The 26,287-nt window shown below is 35.7% G+C and overlaps 1 pseudogene; it reads left to right on the forward strand.

Annotated features, from left to right (window-relative positions):
- Nucleotides 1-9,592: 9,592 nt before the first annotated feature.
- The window catches only part of LOC127632111 (arsenite methyltransferase-like), a 61,981-nt pseudogene continuing 45,286 nt past the window's right edge, over nt 9,593-26,287 (forward strand).

Below are 26,287 nucleotides of genomic sequence, written 5' to 3' on the forward strand. Positions count from 1 at the left end.
GTGCATTTTTGATGGATCAAAGAAACTTGCACAGTTTGCATGAATTCGTTGATGTAGAACAATACATATAAAGTGTGCTCTGCTTGGCTGATGATAGCTAATGACCCTTGTGCTTAAGCGGGAAATTCTAAATCATACCACTGATTTATGGCTCTTTGTGCTCCACACTTTAAATACGGCTTCCTGGTTTACAACTCTAATGTGCCTCCCATCCCCAAAGTCTCCACTTAAAGTCACTGTAACGTTAAAGGAACATTTCGGGTTCAATACAAGTTCAGCTCAGTCGACAGCATTTGTTGCATAATGTTGATTACCACAAAAATTATTTAGAATTTCCTTTTCTTTAAAAAAAGCAGAAATCGAGGTTACAGTGTGGCTCTTACAATGGAAGTGAACAGGGCTTGACTGGTAATCTGGCATACTGGGCATTTTCCCGGTGGGCCAACGCATTTTGGGGCCAATCAGGGGCTGACTGATCATCGGGAGAACCGAGCGGGCCGGTGGGTCGGCAGCGAAACGGGCCGAATGGGCCGCGATAAACTAAAATGAGCCACCGCGTTATGTAGAATGGACCACAGAATGCTGCCACAATATGCAGAACGGACCACAAAATGCTGCTGCGTTATGCAGAACGGACCACAAAATGCCGCCGCGATATGAAGAAAAAGACAGCGAAGCTTGAAAGTAGCTATCTTTATTAACTGTATTAATGTTACTATTCATTAAATGTATCGAATTTATAAAATGTAAAGGTATTTAATTAAACACATTACATGTATTTAATTAATACATTAATTAATAAATGTCATCAGTGTACATTTTGTTATTAATATTGTTAGTTTGATAGTAACATTAAAAAACAATATTGTCTCATTAAGTAGCTTCAATGTAGCTAGCTACTTTTTGATAGTAACTTGTAGTGTAGCTAACTACTTTTTCAAAAGAGAAGCTTGACTGTAACTACTTAAAATTATGAGTAGCTTGTAGCTTGTCAAACTGCAGTTTCAAAGTAGCTTCCCCAAGCACTAGCTGCATGATATCGTTTTTCGGGTGTTGAATTGTATCCTCCCGCTGATGGTCACAAATATGGCGGCTGCGGGGAAAAGTGACGTCACTGAAACAGGTCAATAACTTTACACAGAAATGGTTGGTAAGTGATTATATCACACTAAAATCATGTTTACATGCATATTGTTTTTCTTGTGGCTATACTTCTGAAAAAGTATTTTAATGTTCAAAAATGGGCCTCACTCACTTCTATTGTAAGTGCCTCACTGTACCCCGTATTTTTGCTTTTATTAAAGAAAAAGAGGGATGGGTTATAATTAACTTTTGTGGTAGTCAATATTACAACCCATTATTAAACCCATATGCATATCATTCTTCTGTTGAACACAAAAGATATTAGGCAGAATGTTAGTCTCAGTCACCATTCACTTTCATTGTAGGGAAAAAAGAGATGCAATTAAAGTGAATGGTGACTGAGGCTAACATCCTTTTGTGTTCCACAGAAGAAAGTAAATAATTAGGGTTTTTAATTATTCTTTTAAGCATAGAACTTCACAGTATGCGTTTATGAATCTAGAAGTGAAATTGTTCTCATGTTCATATCCCTCTTTGTCTACCAAATTGGCTAAATCTGCTGCCTTATTGCCACTACATAATAATCTACAAATTTAGCAAAGAAAAATATTTAATTTCCATGCTGATGTTCTTTTATCATGTGTTTGAAAGAGATAGATCATGCATATTCCATGTTTGATCAAATAATAGTCATAAAAGAGATTTCATGTGACCCAGTTATGCAGATGGAAATGACATGAATATATACAGTATAAATATCTCATTAGATATGCCAGATTACAACACAGAGAGAGGGATTCTGCTGAGAAGAACGGCTGTGTGTAACGTCACTTATTTTAGATCCAAGTAGCCTTTATCTAAAGATTTTGTTTTCGGTGTCTTCATTTCACAGACATCACATTGTACAATCCATCTGAACGTCCGCAGTGAGTCAACACAGCAGGATCTGATACACTCCCGGCATACATTGTTCTTGCACTGAAAGAAAAATAACTAACATGGAATGTGTTGCAATAGCTTCCTTTATCTAGGCGGTCGGAGGGATCCATAAGGACAGCAGAGGTTAAATGAAACTTCTGAGATCATATGCGTGCATGTAGGACACAAAGTTGAACAGTAGGGATTTGTTTGCTGAGGAGAAGGCCAACTGTGTGACTGTACAAATTCCCCTCCTCTGACTTCCATTTTATTTGATCTTCCAAAGATTACCCTTTCCTTCAACTTCTCATAACCTTTAGTCTGGCAGTGAACCCTTCCCAGCGTAGATGTTTGTCAGGCTTGAACTGTTAATAACCTCTTGCTTGCCTTGACTACAAAAAAAAGAACAGAAATGAAACAAATAAGTCTGGGACCAAGACCGAGGTCAAGTTCTGGAGCTTGACAACTATTCGTTTGTCAGAGAAGACAGAGTTGGGTGGAAATGCCGCACAAAGTACATTGCTTTGATATCTTGGTCTGCGGTAGCATGGTCATGGACTTAGAATAAAGTACAAAGTGTTCACTGTTTTAAAAAGCAAAGCTTTGGTAAACAGTCAGGCTTAGTTATGTTAACATTGCAATCAAATTGGATTGGATGCATGTGAATACAAATAGCGTACTATTACTTAGGCCCAAAATATTCTATCTTTACAGTGGAGTTCGAGTTCAACAGTTCAAGACTGGATGGAATTTAAACCTGGAAATAATCAGAATTTTGAAAAACATATTTGATATAAGGAACATTTTTAAATGATATGCATAAGAAGAATTGAAGATTTTGCCCTCTGTAAAATTGTAAAAAATGAAATTATATTATATTCAATTTATGGGAGTTGGCGTCTACATAAAAACACGTTAGACCAACAATATTCCCCAAATGTTGTCCCAAATATCCTAACAGAGTTTTCTGAACGAACAATTTCATATTGAACAATATTGCTGACTTGTGAGTTCACAGCATGCATTGCAACATTAAAAAATGGTGCGGTTAGTGTTAAAGGCTTATTTTTGGCTGTTTGCTGACTTTATTGTTGTTAGTATGGTTATGTTAAGAGCTCATCTTTTCACTTAATGAGGTCAATGATTTATAGACAATTGGAAGAGTTTTTGGGGTAGACCTGACCTGCTAAAGAGAGATGGACTCCATCCCTCTAGGGAAGGTGCCGCTCTCCTATCTAGTAATTTGGCTCATAGTCTTAATAATGATAGTATTTGACTAACTGGGTCCCAGGTCAGGAAGCAGATAAACTGGTTAATCTGAATGTCTGCTAGCTGCCTTGAGACGTCACACAGGTCACATAAACTACAACACATAGAGACTGTATAACCTAGATATCTCCCAGAGACTGTGTCTGTTCCCCGAACTACCAAACACAAACCCCTCACTAAATAATTTAGAAAAACTTTGATTAAGGTCATACTTGAACAAAACAAACAAATTAAAAATACACATCATATAAAAATAGGGCTACTAAAAATTAGATCTCTTTCTACCAAAGCACTAATTGTTAATGAAATGATTACAGATCATAGATTGGATGCGCTCTGTTGGACAGATACCTGGTTTAAACCGGATGAATATATTAGTTTAAATGAATCTACTCCCCCAGGTTATTGTTATAAACATGAGCCTCGTCTGTTGGGTCAAGGAGTTGTTGCTACAATTTACAGTGACGTTTTTGGTGTTACTGAGAGGACAGGATATAAATATGTCCTTTGAACTAATAATGCTTAATGTGACACAGTCAGATATAAATACAAATTTCTGTCATCTTTTGTCCTTTACTACAATGTACAGATCACCTGGGCCTTATTCTGATTTCCTTGGTGAATTTGCTCATTTTTTATCATATACTGTAGATAGAGCTTTAACTGTTGGTGACTTCAACATTCACATAGATAATGAAAATGATACATTGGGATTAGCATTTATTGATATTCTCAACTCTCTTGGAGTCAGACAAAATGTAACATGACCAACTCATCACCATAATCATATGCTAGATTTAATTCTGTCATATGGAGTTGATAATATAGAAATTCTGCAGCAGAGCGATGACATCTCGGATCATTACCTCATCTCTTGTATGCTGCAATCAGCTAATGCTACTCAATCTACACCACGCTATCGTTCAGGTAGAAGTATTCTTTCGACTACTAAAGATAGCTTAACTAATAATCTTCCAAATCTATCTCATACACTCAATAAACCCCAAAGCCCAGAAGAACTTAATGAAAAAACAAAAAATATAAATGCAGTCTTCTATAGCACTCTTGATATTGTCTCCCCACTTTGATTAAATAAAATTAAAGAAATAAGCCCTGCACCATGGTACAATGATCACACTCATGCTCTCAAGAGAGCAGCTCGGAAAATGTATTTTGTGGTGCATGGAAGGATAGTGTCTGTAGATACAGACAGGCACTAAAAGCTGCCAGGTCAGCATATTTTAGTAAACTCAGAGAAAATAACCACAACAATCCTAGATGTTTATTCAGTATTGTGGCTAAATTGGTTAGGAATAAAGCCTCAACATGACCAGATATTACGTTGCAGCACAAGAGTAAGGACTTCATGAATTTATTTACAGATAAAATTGTAAAATTATCAGAAATGAAATTGGAATTATGCAATCATCTGTCATAGCACCTCAGAAAACAGTGTCTAATAAGTTTCCTCACGAGTAACTTTAATTCTTCGCTGTCACAGGTCATGAAGAGCTAACAAAAATTATCGAAACATCAAAAGCCACAACAGGTTTGTTAGATCCTATACCAACTAAGCTCTTAAAAGAGGTATCTCCTGTAATGTCAGAACCTCTTCTTAATATTATTAACTCCTCGCTATGCTTAGGACATGTCCCAAGAAACTTTAAAATGGCAGTTATGGCAGAAACCGCTTATTAAGAAGCCACAACTTGATCCTGGAGAACTGGTTAAATATAGACCGATTTCAAATCTCCCGTTTATGTCAAAAATACTAGAAAAGGTAGTATCCTCCCAAATATGTTCATTTCTACAGAGAAATAGTAAATACAAACAATTTCAGTCAGGATTTAGGCCTCATCACAGTACAGAGACTGCACTTATCAGAGTTACAAATGACTTGCTCTTATCATCTGATCACGGCTGCATTTCTCTTCTAGTGCTTTTAGATCTTAGTGCTGCATTCGACACAATAGATCATTTCTCCATGTATATGCTTCCCCTGGGAGATATTATCAGGAATCGTGGAATAAGTTTCCACTGCTATGCCGACGATACACAACTTTATATTCAAAACCTGATGAGATTTCATAATTCTTGAAATTAGCAGAGTGTATCAATGAAATATAAGATTGGATGGCCAGAAATTTCCTTCTACTCAATTCTGACAAAACAGAGGTACTAATTATTGGACCAAAAAACTCAATAATTTAATTTGACTCTCGATGGATGTACTGTTACATCATCTTCAACAGCGAAGAACTTAGGTGTTATATTTGATACCAATCTGTCCTTTGAAAATCAAATTATCAATATTTGTAGAACAGCACTCTAAATTAAGGCACATGCTCTCTGTTGCTGATGCCGAAAAACTAATTCATGCGTTCATGACCTCAAGACTAGATTATTGTAATGCATTACTGGGAGGATGTCCAGTCAGATCAATAAATAAACTTCAATTGGTTCAAAATGCAGCAGCCAGAGTGCTGACGAGAACCAAGAAATATGTTCATATTAGCCCCATTTTATCATCGTTACATTGGCTACCTGTTCAATTCCGTATTAAATAAAAAATTGTGTTAACTACGTACAAAGCTTTGAATGGTCTAGCTCCGCAGTAATTAAGTGACCTTCTACCACGCTATATTCCATCACATTCATTAGGATCACAAAATTCTGGCCTGTTAATAGCTCCTAGAATATCAAAATCCACAAAAGGAGGTAGATCCTTTTCATATTTGGCTCCTAAACTATGGAATAGTCTCCCTAACACAGTTCGAGATCCAGACACACTCCCTCAGTTTAAGTCTAGACTACAGACTCATCTATTTAGCCAGGCATACACCTAATTTATCCTCCAACCCACAATTAGGCTGCTTTAGTTAGGTCTGCCGGAACCAGAAACCAGAAACATTGATCATGATTTATAACTCTGCAGTAAATTGAATGGCATCTATGCTTATATTATTTTATTTGTTTTCCTGTCTCAACCTCGGGACTCCTATCCTGAGGTCACCAGAACCGGCTAGACCCAGCACCATTCCTGCTTTGTGTTGGACTCCACTGCTACGTGTCGCTGAATGATGATGACTAAATGCAGCCGGTGCCAGCCAAACATCTCTTCAGTCTATTATGATGGACTTCAGAGGATTAACTGATGCCAACTCCAACCATAAGACATGGTATACTTCATATGCCATTGTCTGAACCTTGGATTTAGGATGGACCACACCGAACCTCACCGAAATTACCGGCCAGGTTGAACTGCGTTTCACATCCCTGATCTCTGCCTGCATCAGCTCGGTCTGTTGATGGATTATGAGCTTGAAATGGACAATTGCATCTATGTGAACTTCTGCAGTTAATCCAGGATGGACTTTAAATACATTGGTCATTAATCTTACAGTTCAAACAAAATCGATGTTTAAACACTGACCCTTAACAATTACTTAGTTTAATAATTTTAAACCATGATTTTAACTATACATAAGTAATATTTACATATTTACTTAGCCAGAGGGGAAGTCTGGTCCCCACAGTGAGTCTGATTTCTCCCAAGGTTATTTTTCTCCATTAATCAACATCTTATAGAGTTTTGTGTTCCTTGCCACAGTCGCTTTCAGCTTGCTCACTGGGGTTATTAATACAATTATTATTTAATTTCTTATTTTTAAACACAATTAACCATCGTATTTTATCTAATTACACAATGATGATTCATCGACATTATAGACATTACAGTTTAATCGTCTGTTAATGCCTGATCTTCTGTAAAGCTGCTTTGAAATGATGTGTGTTGTGAAAGGCGCTATACAAATAAAATTGACTTGACTTGACTTGACCTGCTCTCTCCTTCCCATCTCACTGCTCACCACTACAGGGCAGGCCAAGGAAGTGATAAGGTAAAGTAGACGTTGATGTGTTATTGTGAAGGCGGTCAAATGCAAATGTCTACCACAGTGTGACATCATTTTGTGGAGGAAGTCGAGAACAAGTTGTTTTGGCAGCTTGGTTTCAACAAATGCTCTTTTTGCAGTGAGGATGATGTTTTGAGTTCTGAAACTTGTGTGTTTTTATAGTATAATGACCTCTTATATGTCAAAAGATCAAAGAAAATGTAATTCCTCATATCATGACCCCTTTAAAGACAAAGGGGGACATACCAATAACTTTTTCAGTTAAAATTCTATTAAATTACAAAAATGTAAAATAGAAGCATTTTTAATAGTGTTCTCAAATTTTTGGACCCCACTATTCTGTATATTGCATATTTTCCTTTACTTATTCTTTACATGTCAGTTATAGAGTAATGCTATTTATTTAATTTAAAAACCTGTATCGTTTAGGACTTTTAAACCAACACCTTGAAATGAAATAAAGACCCATCTTACTGACAGAGAATGTCTCGACATGGACAACAAAGGCCTTTTAGACTCATCCCACAGATATTTGCTTACAAGGGGGTGAAACCAGACATGCTTGGATCACTCTTAAACTAGAGTGCAGGCTGTTGTTTGGTAAAAGACTTAGGACACTGAGGGCAATGTAAGGTCACAGCTGACTGATTCTGCTTAATGTCAAGCAGGACACTGTGGGAAGAGTTTCCTAGTTCCACACACGAGGAATTAACAATGTCGGTATTCATCACAGCATATCAGTCCTCTTTTTCACACTGCTGTCTCTTATCTGTGCCAAAACATACACACACTACCAACCCTTTCTAGCTAAACTGAAGAGTTAACACAGAATTACAGGAAAGTGATTCACAGAGATGTTTTCATTTCCCTGGCCACTGAACTTAATGTTATCATCACTGACTTGTTCTAGGTTAGAAGTTCACAGTCTGACTCTAAATGTGAAATATTACAGAATCTGTCTAGATGACACTTAAAGGGAGCAGCTGATAGACACAGCATGAAGCAAGAATATAACCAAATATTCAAGATTGGGTGGTGGGGGACCAAATGTATGTTTAAGGATCAGTCATTGAAAACCCAGTTTTAATCAACTACTATTCTATTGCTATTATAATGCAAATAAAACTACCATTTACTGTGGTTTTGAAGGAATCCCTTTAGACAAATGTTAGAGAATTATAATTTACAGTGATCCGAAATAAATAAAAAATAAAATATAAAATGACTATTAGTGTAAATTATAAACTTATTCAGTCCTCCCAACTCTAGATGAACAACAATAGATTGTAATGTTTATGATTTCTACACTAATACTACAATTGTTGTAGACTTAAACAGCTGAAGAACTGAGCACGAAGTAGTTGAAACATAGATTAAAATCAAACCAGTGCCAGTGACATGAAAAACTTTGAATAATTCTAGCAGCAGCAGAAGTCTTTCTTTGGTCAATGGAAAAATATTTACTGAAAATATGTGCGCGGTGCGACCTCTGGTGGTCGATCATGATAAACATTGCGACTATTTCTGCAGGACCCGTTTGAACCAGTTGCCATTTTGGAATAAACTCGACAAAAACAAGACAAACTCACTTTACGGGCCCAAACCACATCCTCCACAGATTTGGCAATAAATACGTTGAGTTAATATGCGTTATTAATAAAAATTGTTTATCCTTCTTATATGCTAAAATGAGAACTTTCCTGATCCATGACTTAGGTCCTATAAAAAGTATATATAGGGCTATATATATATATATATATATATATATATATATATATATATATATATATATTATTTGTCTACTTTATCTTATTTTTGTATACACTTTGGATGGTTTATAGCCTACATATATATTTTATTTGTTTATTTTTTTCCTTCACCTGTTGCCTACTTGTCTATGATTGTATTCATAAATTCTTTGATATTATTAAACATTTAAATAGAACAAAAAATACATTTATATAGTTTCCCCACCATTTGTGGACTTTTCCTAATTATATCAATGTTAAATTGGCGATCTGGAATGATTAAATACGGGATTAATCGCTCGAAATGATTCAATACGGGACGCATAATTGTATCTTTAAATACGGGACGGGTGGCAAATCTACTTTAAACACAATCTTGCCAGGATAGTAGGCTAGTCTACATGACAGATAATATTTTATGTAAAAGGTCTGTAGCCTATTATGTGTAGGCCTAAAAATAATATTGAATTCGTCTGGCATTTCGTTGCCTACTGTAAAGGAAGACTATGTAGTCATAGGCTACATTGTCCAGTAGACCATAAGCCAATAATAAATTTGAATTAAGGTAATTTATCAAATCATAGGGGCTGAATGCACTTATGAAGTACGCGACCAAGTTTCTCCGGCTTTGGCCGTTCTCATAAATCAATCGCGCTAAACATGTCTTCAGCGGTAGATGAGAACGTTAATGTAAGAAGTTCCAACACGCTTTTACAATTCTAGCGATACGAGAACGCTCCAATTTTAATAATTTTTTTTAATAAATGAAAATGTAAGGGGCCGTTCACTCCAAACGCGTATTGCTTCAGTTTGCGCTGTTTTTCTTGATTAATATGCGCGAGACGGACCATTGCGCCGCATCTCGCGCAGGAGCGTCTCGTTTTCTAGACGCTGTGTCAGTTAAAAAGAACATAAACGTTTAAACACGCGTCTCGATCCACGTGCGTTCTGTTGTAGTCGTTGCGTTGTGTCTAGATTTTTATTAGTGTATTATTTATTTATTTATTAATTTTTTAGCGTCAGAACACGTTAAGTCTGAACGGCCCCTTACACAACAAACGCCCAATAACGCTTCATTGTAGACAATTAGTTTTTGTTTTTGGTCTGTCCACCACAACATCGCTTTGCAGTTCAGTTAAATCTTGTTAATTCATATAGAATTAGTATGGCTCTTGTCTGGAGACGTCAGAAGACCTGCAACCCAACGCTGCCTGTGTCATGCGCTAAAACAAGTCCACCCAGATGTTTGTCAAAGGTAAACGTCTAGAGTGTCACAGACATCAGTTTTGTCCTATTTGTTCAGCACATTATTTTGAATGAATGCATTATATTAAGTGTATTAAACCTATTCTGCAGGTATATAGGTTGTGGTCTGGTGGTACCTGAGAAGTTGGAAGGATGTAAGGTTATTTATCTTAGAGGACCAGGGAGAGACTGCCATGTCATCAAACTGATGGGGGAGGGTGGTCATGTCGTTGGATTGGATATGACAGAGGAGATAGTAGGCCTAATTCATCATAGTTCCAACATTTTAACCAAGCTTAATAGTAAACATTTCAGTATTTTCATGACAGAGCATGTCAAATATAGTTGAAAAACCTGGCATATTAGCCAGAATAAACATTGTTTTGCAATTATATTTGTCTAACTAGTAGACTATATGTGAAATATACACTAATGAGATGTAATATTTAACATTAAAACATAACAACAGTGACCTGTCACCCAGTGCTATGTTGAAACTACATCACATGTCAGTGACCTCTTTGTGTGCTCCATAATTAGATTGTTTCCTCACAAAAATATGTCCAGTACCATCAGGAGAAGTTTGGATATTTAAAACCAAACATTGTGGAAGAATACATGGAGCAGCTCAGAGATGTAGGGATACAGAACAATTCATTGGATGTAAATGTCTATGTTCTTGAGATCTTCTCTTCTGAGGTCATTTTTATACAATAGATATTATGGTAACACTTTAATATAAGGTTACATTTGTTAACAGTAAATTACATTAGTTAACATGAGCTTACAATGAACAAACCACTTATTACACCACTTATTAATCTTGGTTAATGGAAATTGCTTCAACGTTGTTAATCGCTTTTTATTTTTTAAAGTTATGTGTGCTAACATTAGTTAAAACCATCCCGATCTCATGAAAATCCATGCATCATTTACAAATTGGCTATTTCGTATGGTCTCGCACGATGTTGATCGCATAAACTCATATGAATTCATCACGTGCAAAGTCCTGGATGAAAAACATTATGAACTAACATGAACAAACAGTGAATAATTATAAATAAATTAAAATAAATGACAAATAAACATTAACTAAGATTAACAAATACTGTAAACACATATTGTTCATTGTACTGTAATTACTTACATGCTTACTTACTACCAGTGTTATATTTGTAGACCACTAATCTGTCTGTGCAAAATACTTTGGTGGAGTAAAAAGGCCACAGATATTTTTCTCTTTTTTTTTTTTGTTGCTTTCTAGGTCAAATTGTGTAATATGTCTGTACCCAGAAAAGAGAACTGTGATAAGCGATGCTTACAAAGTTCTAAAGGTAAGAATTTTTTTACAACATACAGTAGCTACTGATCATTTTTCTATCATTATTTTATTGTTTTCACAACAAAAACATTTACCAAGTTTTGCATCTTGCATGTATCATAGGAGGTTGGGGAGTTGTACGGACTCTTTCAAGGAAGATCCAGTTCTGTGGGGTAAACATTAATATATTAATATTTACAAATAGCCAGACTTTTTTTCATTTTAACATTACTTCATTTGTTACATTTTAGAATTTTAAAACCACACTGCATTAATTTATGGGGTTGATTAGCCTGATTTACTGGAAAAATAGTGATATTTTCATCAATACATTTTCATTTATTTCATCAATATAATGCATTGCATCACATTGTGCTCTCACAGTAAAAACTGGTCATGGTTTGCAAATTAGAATATTGTCATTGATTTTCATTGCATACTTTTAAGTTAGGAAAAAATATGAAATGTGTCACGTCCATGCAAGCGTGCATTAGTTTTGGCCAGTGTTTTATAAAATATCCATTCGTCACACTTAAGTAAAAGTAAAGATACCTTCATGGAAACAGACTCAAGAAAAAGTATTAAAGTAATTCATTTTACATTTATTTTGTTATCAAAAGTACATAAATTAATAAAACCCATGGCAACTTATATGATTGGCAGGACCATGCTGAAGATTATGAGTTAGCTCAAGAACTGCTTTGACCAATCAGTCAGCAAGTAAAGTGCAGTCATCTGGTGCAAAACAACAAAGTAAACAGCATGAATTAAATGGATAGGTCACCCAAAAATGAACATTCTCATAATTTACACACCCTCATGCCTCCCCAGAGTTGTATGACTTTCTTTCTTCTGCAGAACACAAATGAGATTTTTAGAAGAATATCTCAGCCCTGTAGATCAATTCAATGTTAATTGTGGCCAGAACTTTGAAGCTCCAAAAAGCACATTAAGGCAGCATAAATGTAATCCACAAGACTCCAATGGTTTAATCAATGTCTTCTGAAGTGTTCCAGTTGTTTTTGGGTGAAAACAAACTAAATTGAAACTCATTGTCACTGTACATCTTGCCATTGCAGTCTCTAGACTCAAACATGAATTCAAGCTTGATTACTCTTACTATAGCTCTATCTATAGCTCTGTGCATGCGTCAAGCACTAGGAAGTGTAATCGAGCTTGAAATCATGATCGCTAATGAGACTGCTTAGAAGATTTATAGTGGAAATTATATTTTGGGCTTTTCTCACTGAAAACAGATTGGATTGCTTCTGAAGATAATGATTAAACCACTGGAGTCATATGGTTTACTTAATTCTGCCTTTATCTGCTTTTTGGAGCTTCAAAGTTTTGTTCAACATTAATTTGACATTCAACATTGTATGGACCTACAGAGCTGAAATATTCTTCTAATAATCTTCATTTGTGTTCAGGTGAAGAAAGAAAGTCATACACATCTGGGATGGAGTAAATAATGAGAGAATTTTCCTTTATTGGTGCGCTTAAGTCAGGTCAGAAGACCATATTTATGAGATTAGCGCAAATAAACAGCACCACAAAGTCAAAAATACAGTGACGTTTTCTTGGAATGCCGATTTCCTGAGATGGGGCATGCCAATTTAAAAAGCATGGCAAGAATCATGCAAATTAGTGATTGTACAGTTTAGATTGAATGCATATTTGTGATATTGATGAAGAATAAACCTGGCCAGAAAACAAAACTCATTTGGCTAATTTAAATGAGGTGCCAGGTTTGTGCATCAAAATAGCATTGGCCATCAGTATGGCCACATAAGAATGATAAAATAAGACACACCTAATGTACATGTTGTTGCATTGGTGCTGAAAAAGCTCACTGAGATGACAAATTTAAAAACAGGCCCATTCAGTCCAATTAAAATCACTTGAATGCTCATTACATCAAATTATAATGACAAACTTCCCAGGAGGACTTGAATGCAGTTTCAACTAAATCACAATTTAACTGAAATAGTGTACCTTAACAACCACCCAGAACCCCTTGCAACAACAAATTGTATAGCATGATTGGGTAATATGAAATAAGAAGTAGTACCAAGCAAATAAATGTATCAGGTGATGGAATGGCTGGCGCCCTCTACTGGCAAGACCTCATCAATCTGATGAAGAACATAGGCTTTAGCATTCCCCATCTGGTTGCAGGCAGTCACATTGTGGTTCAAAACCCAGAACTTCAAAGAAAGACAGGTAACCTATTCTCTTTTAAAGGCTTACAAATCAAATCTGAAAAAGACCTATAACTATTGTATATTTATTAGCTTCTTTGTTCTTGCTTGGTCATTTCCTGTTGTCTTCACATTTCTCTGTAAGTGTGTGTGTGTTAACAGTATTCAGTATTAAAGCTGAACTACATTTATTCGTGTTGCATGTACTCATCATATTTGATGAAACCGATGCTACATTTGATTGAAATAGTATGACTAATGATGTTTTGCTATAGGTGACGTTAAATATGTATCTGGAACTGCCTCAACACTCCATCAAGACTAAAGTGCTGGTCACATAATTAGGGACTGTGCAAGACTGCACTGACCGTTTTGAGTTTGATGCCTCTCACTCCTTCAAGGTACATTACTGTTACTCCAAACTTAAACATTATATGCTTGCTCCTACGTATCCTTAATACATTTGCTAATTGGATTTTTATTTTTTATTTTTTGTAAGTTGTGGAGAATCACATTCTGTCTGTTTTAAAATTGTAGTGTAAACTCTCAATAGCCATTTCTGCTGATGGTGTGATTTGCAGACAAATGTTCCAGTGGAAGTGGCTGCAGAGATGGCCACCATTCTCCAGAACACACTTTTTCTCCGGACTTCAGTGTCACAAGTGGATGCTCCGGACCCGAACCAGAGCAGCACTCTTGAGGTAAATCTGCAGCCTTGTACACAGAGTTAATCTTTTTCCCTACAATGAAGATTGCTTTGCATGTTATAATTGTCTGTGCATATTACAGAAACATAGCTTATAAGGAACTACTCTTACTCATTGTATTTGTTTTAGCCTGTTTCTTATTGCGGATAGAACGGGCTCCTCTGTTAAGCAGTGCTCGAAACAGGACACTAAGATAATTGTGGGTAATTGTGTCAGCAGAAGCTTTTAACTATAACTATGGGGTGCCGTTTGTAAAGTGGCTCACGCTGAAAATAACAGCAACATTTTGTCACATTTAGCTTCAAACAATGTTTAAAAATCTGGTATGAATTTTTGACGGTCACTTTTTAGCACATTTACAACAATATTTGTTAACATAGAGATATTTTAAATAGTTAAATCTAAATATTAAATGCTACACTTAAATGTTAAATGTTAAATATAAATGTTAAATATAAATATAAATGCTAAATATAAATATAAATGTTAAATATAAATATAAATATAAATGTTATATCTAAATGTTAAATATAAATCTAAATGTTAAATATAAATATAAATATAAATGTTATATCTAAATATTAAATATAAATCTAAATGTTAAATCTAAATGTTAAATCTAAATGTTAAATATAAATGTTAAATATAAATATAAATATAAATGTTAAATTTAAATGTTAAATATAAATATAAATCTAAATGTTAAATCTAAATGTTAAATCTAAATGTTTCGTGTGAAACTAAATATTTAGCTAATATGCAAATTTAAATGCCGGTAACCGGAAGTGCCAAAATAAAAGCTCGAGGAGGTCAGTGGGTAGTGTCAAATAACGAATAAAAAACATCTCATCAGGGAAATGGACTCTTGGACATGGATTATCATGATAAAAACTAACTAAAATAATAAGCACGTTTGGAAATTTTGTATAGCCGCCAGGACGGCTCTGCCGATTCGTTTGACATCTTCACAGAGCGGCCATGACCGACAGTACCTTTCCTGGTCAGGGGCGGGTAGGGATTGGCTCTTGCTGGCCTTTATGCAAGCAAACATGACAGATCAGTCGAAGTGAGCCCCCTCGTGGCTGGCTATAATGGCCACAGGTCATAAGTCCCTCATCTTTCATAAAAGTGACACTAAAACCTCAAAGTAGTCTACTGTTTACAGTTACAGTTTATCCAAACGTGCTTATTATTTTAGTTAGTTTTTATCATGATAATCCATGTCCAAGAGTCCATTTCCCTGATGAGATGTTTTTTATTCGTTATTTGACACTACCCACTGACCTCCTCGAGCTTTTATTTTGGCACTTCCGGTTACCGGCATTTAAATTTGCATATTAGCTAAATATTTAGTTTCACACGAAACATTTAGATTTAACATTTAGATTTAACATTTAGATTTAACATTTAGATTTAACATTTATATTTATATTTATATTTAACATTTAAATTTAACATTTATATTTATATTTAACATTTATATTTAACATTTAGATTTAACATTTAGATTTAACATTTAGATTTATATTTAATATTTAGATATAACATTTATATTTATATTTATATTTAACATTTAGATATAAAATTTATATTTATATTTAACATTTATATTTATATTTAGCATTTATATTTATATTTAACATTTATATTTAACATTTAACATTTAAGTGTAGCATTTAATATTTAGATTTAACTATTTAAAATATCTCTATGTTAACAAATATTGTTGTAAATGTGCTAAAAAGTGACCGTCAAAAATTCATACCAGATTTTTAAACATTGTTTGAAGCTAAATGTGACAAAATGTTGCTGTTATTTTCAGCGTGAGCCACTTTACAAACGGCACCCCATATATAACATGTACAGTTATCCACTTTCAAATATGAATGAATCATGGTTTTTGCCAATGCATTTGCACATTGTTTTTTAAATCTAAAATTATATATATATATATATATATATATATATATATATATATATATATATATATATATATATATATATATATATATATATATATATATATAAATAAATAATGTGTGTATGTCCCCCTTGGGCCGCCAAACTGCATCTCAGAACAGCATTCTGAGATTATATTCTTCTCACCACAATTGTACAGAGAAGTTATCTGAGTTACTGTAGACCTTGTCAGTTCGAAACAGTCTGGCCATTCTCTGTTAACCTCTCTCATCAACAAGGCATTTCCATCCACAGAACTGCCACTCATTGGATGTTTTTTGATTTTGGCCCCATTCTGAGTAAATTCTAGAGACTGTTGAGTGTGAAAATCACAGGAGATCAGCAGTTACAGAAATACAGCAGTTACAGGTATACCAGCCCATCTGGCACCAACAGTCATCCATGCAATTATCTAATCAGCCAATTGTGTGGTAGCAGTGCATAAAATCATACAGATATGAGTCAGGAGCTTCATTTAATGTTCACATCAACCATCAGAATGGGGATGAAATGTGATCTCAGTGATTTGGACCATGTCATGATTGTTGGTGCCAGACAGGCTGGTTTGAGTATGTCTGTAACTGTTGATCTCCTGGGATTTTCACGCACAACAGTCTGTAGAATTTACTTAGCATGGTGCCAAAAACATCCAGAGAGTTCTGTGGATGGAAACACCTTGTAGATGAGAGAGGTCAACAGAGAATGGCCAGACTGTTTCGAACTGACAAAGTCTATGGTAACTCAGATACCTGCTCTGTGCAATTGTGGTGAGAAGAATAGGATCTCAGAATGCTCTTCTGAGATGCGGGTTGGTGTTGTTTTAGCGGCACGAGGGGGACCTACACATTATTAGGCAAGTGGTTTTAATGTTGTGGCTGATCGGCATATATAAATTGTGCTGTAGCTGTCTGGATCTAAAATAAACCGTATTGGCCACTTTTTCTTTAATGTGATCATAAACCATCAGAAAGTACAGTATTTTAATACTAGTTTTTCATTCTGTCTATGAATGAAATGGCAGTTGTGACTTCCCTAATCACATGATACACATTGTATCAGTATGTATATACTGAGCACAATCAGCCTGCTCCGGCTCTCAGCAGGAGATGATAGTGGTTGAAGTTCAAGTAGAGTTTGATTTAAAATTCGACTTTCATTTTAGTATATTGTATGGAACTTCATATTGAGACTTAAACGGCACAGTCTCACAATCTAGCATTACTGTGTTAAATCAATATGCTTAGCAGCTAAAATTATTATTCTAAATAGATTCATATAGATACAGATAATCATACATGTATGACATTTTTCTTGCATTCAATTGCCTTACTAAAAATACACAAATGCAATTAAAATGCATAAATATTTCAGTAAAATTTTCAATTATGTTACATTTTTTATTAAACATTTTAATTTGAAATTGAATAGCACAATTTCATATTTTGTAATGGTTAAATTAGAATAAATGTGATTTAAAAGCATTTTTCAATTGCCATACGAAAAGCGGAATATATTGCTTTGATCATTTTTCCCCCTACTGTGAACAGTGATTTAAATTGTGGTTTCCCAAACCACTCCACTACAGGTCTTTTTACAGTTGATAGTCATGCTGACATTTAGATGTGACATGGAATTTAAGCTATTTCTGTGTTTGGAAAGTTTTTGATTTAACTTATTCCTAAAAATCATGTGATGCCCTTAAATAGCAATCTGTTTGATGGTGACCATTGACATGTTTCTTGAAGTCCTTTTCCCAGTAATTTTCTTGAGAAAGACTTCTTTGCCCATAAAAGCAGTTTCATCATAATAAAATGACTGTGCCAGTTTACACATTACAGACTGTTTTTAATAGCAGTGCTTTACAACATTTTATAGACTTTTATAGTCATATTACTTGAAAAATATTTGGTATCACAGTATTCATATTTTTTGTTTCTCCCCTTTTTTCCTCAATTTGGAATGCCCAATTCCCAATGCACTTGCCTCAATCCAGGTGGCGAAGGATGAATCTCAGTTGTCTCTGCATCTGAGACCATCAATCCGCACATCTTACCACGTGGCTTGTTGAGTGCATTACCACGGAGATATAGCGTGTGTGGAGGCTTCACGCTATTCTCCATGGCATTTATGCACAACTCACCATGAGCGCAAGAACCACATTATAGCGACCACGAGGAGGTTACCCCATGTGACTCTACCCACCCAAGCAACTGGGCCAATTTGGTTGCTTAGGAGACCTGGGTGGAGTCACTCAGTACGCCCTCGAGACTAATCAATATTGTTAAAAGTGCCTCAGTAGGCTTTAAATTTGTCACTTGGTTTAACATGCAAAATGTCATCATTGACATTTAATGTGTTTGACTCTAGGTGGCAGCACACTCCTCAAATTGTTCTTTCACACTAGCTTAGTTGTCTGTGCTATTTTATTGCATTTTCATGGTTCTTGCCAGGGGCCAAATGGGCCACGATAAGCTGAACCCCCCCCCCCCCATACAGTAAAAAAGTCATACAGTACAACTCCCTTTAAGAGACCGCATTTCCTTTAAATACCTTAATGCTAGAAGGCACAGGTTTATTTCACTTGGGTTACATGTGTTGATTAAGTCTCAGACATATATCTCTAGAATATGCTTACATTGGACTACCCCTCTATCTGAAATTGGAATTAAAAAGCTCCTAGAATTCTCCACTGGGCTCTACGAGTGATATTCAAAGTTGTGTAGAGGAAGCAGGTGTGGTGTAAATGTAAACACAGCACTGAGGACAGGCACTCATTGTCCTCGTTTCACCTCTCCCAAAGTGCCAGGCTTCTACCGCGTGCCCAGAATGTATCCCATTACTCTCAGCCACTTAATGCTTGACGATACCCAGAGCTAAAAAGCCTCTACTGTCAAGAGACACTGTGAATGGAAGAGTAAGATACAGTGCTAAAGACCACACACTGATTATAGCATGGCGCTCATTTTCTGAGCTTGTTCATGTATTGGATTACAATGACGTAAGCTGTGCATTGAGAAGTGAATTGATAAGTACGCTCCATGCCTTGACGTGTTGTCAAAGGAAAGTCTCACAATAATGAGCAAATTCCGTGACACAGATTGATGCCAGTGCTTAATTGACCAGGATTTCCAAATGAAAATCTCATTTGACAGTTTCAAGTTAGTTCAGGACAGCACCTTTCTGCTGAATAAACCATTGTTAATATCCATGCGGGTCCAAGCTGGTTTATGCTGCTTTGGTGCTGGGTGAAGGACCCACATAGTCATGTTGTTCACCAGCAAAATAATTCTGGGAGGGAGGCTTGCTGGTTAAGCTAGGTACTGGTCTTTACAACAAGATAATTCTGTGAAACCTAAAAAGGACACTTGTCTGCTTTGTGTTAATATTTTCACCAGACAATGTTTTAATATGTCAGGCATTGGGACATTTAAAGCTGAAGTGTGGACTTTTTGTTATGTAAAAATATTTTTTCATAACCCATCTTAAAATGCAGAGACATCAAAAATAAATATGCTGGTTGTTTTCCTCAAACTAAACACTGTGTCTGTGTGACATTATTAAAATATTGCTTTGTTTGAGCATCGCAACTGCCCGACTTGGCAACATTGAATATGTTTTCAAATGGGCAATTCTAATCAAACTACTACAGGTTTTTGCATTGAGCAAGCAGTTGAGCTACAGTCTTAATTTCGCTGTCCAAGTATACATTACACTATGCGCAATTGAATAGGTGAAGAAAGGATGTCAGCTGAGAAGTGGCTTAGATGTTTTCAGATTGACCTTTTGCATCATAGTAGTGTGTCGAAGAATTCAGCTGACTAGCTTGTCAACAGCCAGACCCAGACAACAGCCACAACAACAACAACATGGACAACTTTACAATTACTTGTATTTCTTACATTCTTTATGTGTTGATTTTGGTGAGGATCAGATGTCATCCGTCTTGCTTGTGTATATGTGAAGTCTGAAGGCAGAAGAAAACGCTATATGCTCCTGGATTGTTCTAACTATACAAGCTCTGCTTTGCTTCACTTTCATTCTTATAAACTCCATGTTAAATGTAATAACATTTAGAGTGAGGAGAGATGTAGTGAATAAAAGATGATTAAGAAAATATATGGTTTGTATATATTTATCCAGCGATTGCTGGTATTTAAAGTTTGTTGTCTGAATGCTTGAGACAGTTCTGAATCAGTAGGCCTACCTGTCATCAGGCTGCATATTCAATAAAAATCATGCTTTCTGCATCATTCTATTATCTAAAAAATAATAGTCAGTGTAAGTTTATTTAAGTTTCTTTCTTTCATTTGGCATTTGTTACTACTGCAAATGGGAGGGGAGGGAGAATGGAGAGCAATCACAATATAGCTATTCTGTAGAATCACTTCAAACAGAATTTCCAATAAAAATGACTTGAAAGGTGAGTGCCGAATAAACTTGATTTTTGAGCCCCACACCTTTCAGCCCTCCAAAGCTCTCACAGTGGATGGTAAGGTCTCTGAAGAGAATAGGGCAAATAGGGATCATCAATTCTTAAAGGAATAGTTCACCCCAAATTTTTAATTTGCTGATAATTTACTCACACTCAGGCCATCCAAGATGTATCTGAGTTTCTTTCTTCATCGAAACAAAATATACGATTTTTGGGATTTCATTTCAGGCCTCCTCCTTTAAACAATGCAAGTGAATATACCCCATTTTTTGACGGTCCAAAATGCATATTTAGGGTGCATCAAAATACTCCACACGACTACAGTCGAAAAATAAAGTTCTTCTTAACGATTGATTATTTTGAGAAACCAAATATATAATTTTAACTACAAATGTTCACTTTCGTACATCTTTGTGACATGCGCTCATGATAGGTATGACGTTAGCTCGTTGGTCAGGTCACATGGAGGAGGAGTCAGGAAGCGTGACATGTTTACAAGAGAAAATTGCACAGACCGCAGACCAAAACAGTCCAAATCTATTTAAAAACAATATAAAATAAAAATAATAATAGGAATCATTTCCAAATAATAACAAAAAAAAAAAAACATTACTGCAGTAAATAACCATCCTTTATTTCGGAGCAATGCTATTGTGTTATCTAATTGTGCATTTTCTTTAGCAGAAATATAAAGGCTATATGATCAGGAATTCAAGCCCCACAAGTAGTAATTAGTGAAACCAAGTGTGAGAGTGTTTACTGAGATTCACAGGGTTTACACAGTAAGATCAATGGTACAGGTGATATCACACAGATCACACAGACGATAAATTCAGATATCGACCCTTTGTTTCATTCGATGGTTTTAAATCCTCAGGGGTAAAATGTTTAATGCACATACTCCATTATTTGAGAGAATGTAGGGGTGTACTAATATACAGTTTAAGCATGATAAGCCAGAGCTTCAATCGCTCATGATCAAGTATAAACAATCGATGAAAAGTTATATTTTCTCAGTGAGCATTTTCTTTGGGGTTTCTGAAGGTTGAAGCATCCAGGATACACACAACAAACGACTAATTTGAACAATACACTTATACAAATACAAATCTACAGCAAAGACAATAAAACTTTGTACAGTGATCCTTCTCTTGTAAATGATGACGCGCTTCCTGCCTCCTCCTCCACGTGATGTGTGACCTCACCAATGAGCTTACATCATCCCTCTCATGAGCGCACGTCACAGAGATGTACGGAAGCGAACATTTGTAGTTAAATAATATATAAGTATTGTTTTTTTTCTAAAAATAATCAATCGTTTGGGTTTAGAAGAAGTTTATTTGTCAACTGTAGTCGTGTGGAGTATTTTGATGCACCCTTAATATGCATTTTGGACCGTCAAAAAATGGAGTACATTCACTTGCTTAAAGGAGGCATGAAATGAAATCCTAAAAATCTTAAATTCTGTTTCGATGAAGAAAGAAACTCTTGGATGGCCTGAGGGTGAGTAAATTATCAGCAAATTTTCATTTTTGGGTGAACTATTCCTTTAATGAAATGCACACACTTGTTGTTGCTCTTCTTCTCTGCTTTGTATTTCGTTTGACTTCAGAGTTAAATACACGTTTCGTGGGATCTCTGTTTCTCAGTGCATGCACATAATGCCGAGGACTACTGTGGGCCAATTGAAGTGTATACATGCTAGACAGAACCGATTTCCAATCACATTATCTAGGTCTAGTAAAACGGGCAAGAACGATTTCAAGTTTTTTTTTTTTTTAAATAACATTTTAGAAAGACTTATATTATTGCTTTTGTCTGAATGAAATCAGACTCTCTAAATGCATACACACTCATTCATTAATCCAGTTCCGTGAGTTTAGGGCAGAACTATCCGTTTGTTCGATAAACAGCAAACAGGTAGAATTTGGGAAAGCTGTTAGGAAAAAAAGTTCATTTTTGCAGTGTGATTGGTTGTTCAAGTACTGCTGAAACTACACTCTTCAGCTGTAATGGTCAAATCCTTAAAATGAAAACTTTCCATTTTTGTTGTGTGGAAAAGTGCAGATTTAACATTTTGATAACTACTTTTCCCCTTAAGTGGTTATTTACACAAATCACAGCAGTTCCAATGTGAATGTCCACAGAGTGGTGCTAAAAGAGAGTTGATTTTTTCAACTCATTCAAACAGTTGAGGTTTTTAAGGTTAATGCTCAATTGAGTTTTAAATCAACAAAACTGGCCTGTCTACCCTAAATCTTAAACCTAACCAATGCTATCATAAAATGCAAATGTGACTAACAATCTAAATTGCTGAAGAAACCATATCATTTTGTGATGCTTCTATGACACTTTCGGCTCACATGTCGACACTTGTGCCCTTCAGGATTCATAAGTGCTATTGTGCTCAAACAAGCTTGAAGTATAGTTAGTTATGTAGTGCCTTAAGAATACAAGAATGCGAATATTAAAAGTGTTTTGATGTTATAAGATAGCATTGTGTGAGGAACAGGGCCAAAAGTGTTTATGAACTGATAATCTGCTGTTTTACTTGTGATTTGTGTAAAAGTGAATACACATCGTTGTTGTAGTGCCTTAATTGTTAAGTTTATCAGGAAGCTGCCGCAATACGTACAACAAGCCACATAAAAATTATTTAACAAATGAAGGTGATTCTATGAGACCAGATGGAGTTATCAAAGATACAAATAAAAGATACAATGTTGCAGAATAGTGACTCATTGAAGAGGAAAAATAGACCTGTGCTCTTGACCTGCCCTCAGCCCCACTCCCACAGAGCCTGACCTGCAAAAGAAGCAGAGGGATATCTTACCCATGCTGCTTGACTAGCCAACTGAGATCAAACACACTCAAGGCTCCCCTCCCCTCCCCTCCCCTCCTGTCCCAGCCAGGAGCTGATTGAAATGATTCATAACCAGGTCATGAACCCTGCGTTCCAGGCACTTGCTGAGGAGAGACAAGCAGCTTTCCGAAGCTGGTTTCGCAGACTCAGAATGAACCCGATTTTATCAGGTAATTTCACCTTTCCTGGCTATAAATTATGCTGTTTCCTTTTTCAATCACCTGCTCTTACTTGTTTTAAGATCTATTGTGTGGTAATTGAAATCTCAGTCTCAGTCAAATAGGATATTCAGTGAGTAAAAGGGAGGGTGGGACTTGGTTTCCCGTTGTGGATTATATTGTGAAAAGTTGTCTGAAATTTGATTACAGGGGTGGGATTTAAAAAATAAGGTGGAGAAAATTTTTAAGTTTTTATGTTTTTCTCCCCAATTTGGTATGCTCAATTCCCAATGCACTCGTTGTGGCATAGTGACGCTGAGTCTGAGACAGTCAATCTTCACATCTTGTCACATGGCTTGTTGAGCGCATTACCTCAGAGATATAGTGCGTGTGGAGGCTTCATGCTATTCTCTGCTGCATCCATGCACAACTCACCACGCTCCCCACCGAGAGCAAGATACACATTATAGTGACCACGAGGAGGTTACCCCATGTGACTCTACCCTCCCTAGCAACCAGGCCAATTTGGTTGCTTTGGAGACCTGGCTGGAGTCACTCAGCATGCCCTGGATTTGAACCTGTAACTCCAGGGGTGTTAGTCAGCATCTTTACTCGCTGAGCTACCCAGGCCCCCTTGATGCTTTTTTTATTCTTTAGAATAACATGCACTAATGAATCCTTCATAATAAGACCAAGATTTTGTATTAAGAAATTAAATAGAATACATTTTTATTTAATGTTGACTTGAACGGAAGTAATTTAAGAAAGCTAAGCACAACGCTATGCAAAGTCAGTGGGCATGGCCATTGAGGTTTGATATTTTTATGCATGCGCTAAGTGTAGGCACAATTGAGTGCACAAAGCGCTAATAGGCTGGAGGTTCTTCTCCAGTTGTTGGACCGTCGGAGTCCTATTATATTGTCCATTCCATTTCAAGCACAGTGCTTTAAACAAAGACAGCACAATCATAAGAATTTGGCAGTGTAAATGGGCAGTAATCAATGAATTGGAAGAATAGAAATATGGACTTGCGTTCTTTTGTGCATTAACGGTTTCCTTGTTGGATGTCTGGTATATTTCTAGTTACGCGCTCCTTTAATATGCATGGAAAATGTTCTTGTCAGGACTTGAATAAAGTCTTCGTTAAATTATAGAGACTGTAAGTATTATTAATCCAGTTGATATACTGACACACAAATCATGGCTAGAACTAACAGTGAATGTATTGTCCCTCCAGGTTAGCCTGTGGATTGAGAGATCTTTTTTATTTATTTATTTATTAGTTTCTTTTGCACGCGCTTCACTTCTACCAGTCGATTTTTGTTTAAAAATGTTATTATTTTATTGAAACACAAAAAGCGTAGACAAAAAATATTTCTACATTCAAATTACATTTCAAATGAAACAAAAATATAATTAAAATAATGAATTTGTCAAACAAATATAACCACCTACCCAAATCCAAATATTATACCCTTTCCAAATTCTTCCACTGGCCTCTTTTTCAGTGACATAAAAATAATTCTACAGTATGACAACAGGTGGAAAAATATCAATACAAATTAGATCATTATTACAATTGTAATATAAGCAATAATAATTATAACTGAAAAATAAATCATGACCTCTAGAAAGTTTATCACAAATCTCATAAATTTTTGTGTCATGAAACGGCTAGAACAGTGATTGTCAGGCACAGAATTTGATGTTCCACTCTATTTTCAGAGTTTTCGCATGTACGTTATTACCATCTGCTGGTGGAATCTCTATGCTGCAAATGCAGGAACTGAGATTAGACTTTGCGCTGACAATAGAGGTGCTTGTGAAACATCCTAGCACATTGACCCTTCAGAAATGAACTCTTCCAAACTCCCCCGCCTCTGTTCGTGATTTGGACTGTTCCAAAACTTTCCGTGAAGTTGGAAAACAAAATATTATGGAGAGAGGATGGGTAGATGTGCTTGTTAATAGTGAATAATAGATAAATTAGTCAGAAGTGTTGCCGGCTAAGGAATTTGTTGATTATATGTGTGCATGCAACTAATTGTAAGTACATTTGCATATTTTGTTGCATAATACGTTTATGAGAGAGAGTAAAGATTGCTATAGCGGCATTCCGTCTAAATGTTTACATTGATAATTATGTTTGCACATTATCCTATTGCTTAAATGTCATATAATCCTCCCATGTTATTTATCTGTACATTATTTAATGTTATATCTGCATTATAACCTGTAGACTTAAAACGTGTCTCAGGGAACATGTACTGACATGTTTATCTGATGAGTTGGACGCATGCGCTGTTAACACAATGTGTGCTAGGCATGTAGTGTGGTAGCATAATAATTTGTATATATAATATTTGCTTTATGACTAGTTCTCTAATACCTTTTACCATGCTGCTTATGTTTATAACCAGTATTTTAGTACTGCTTTATAGGTCTAGTACTGTTTATACGTCTGTGATT

Source organism: Xyrauchen texanus, chromosome 38 (genome assembly GCF_025860055.1).
Source record: "Xyrauchen texanus isolate HMW12.3.18 chromosome 38, RBS_HiC_50CHRs, whole genome shotgun sequence".
NCBI lineage: Eukaryota > Metazoa > Chordata > Actinopteri > Cypriniformes > Catostomidae > Xyrauchen > Xyrauchen texanus.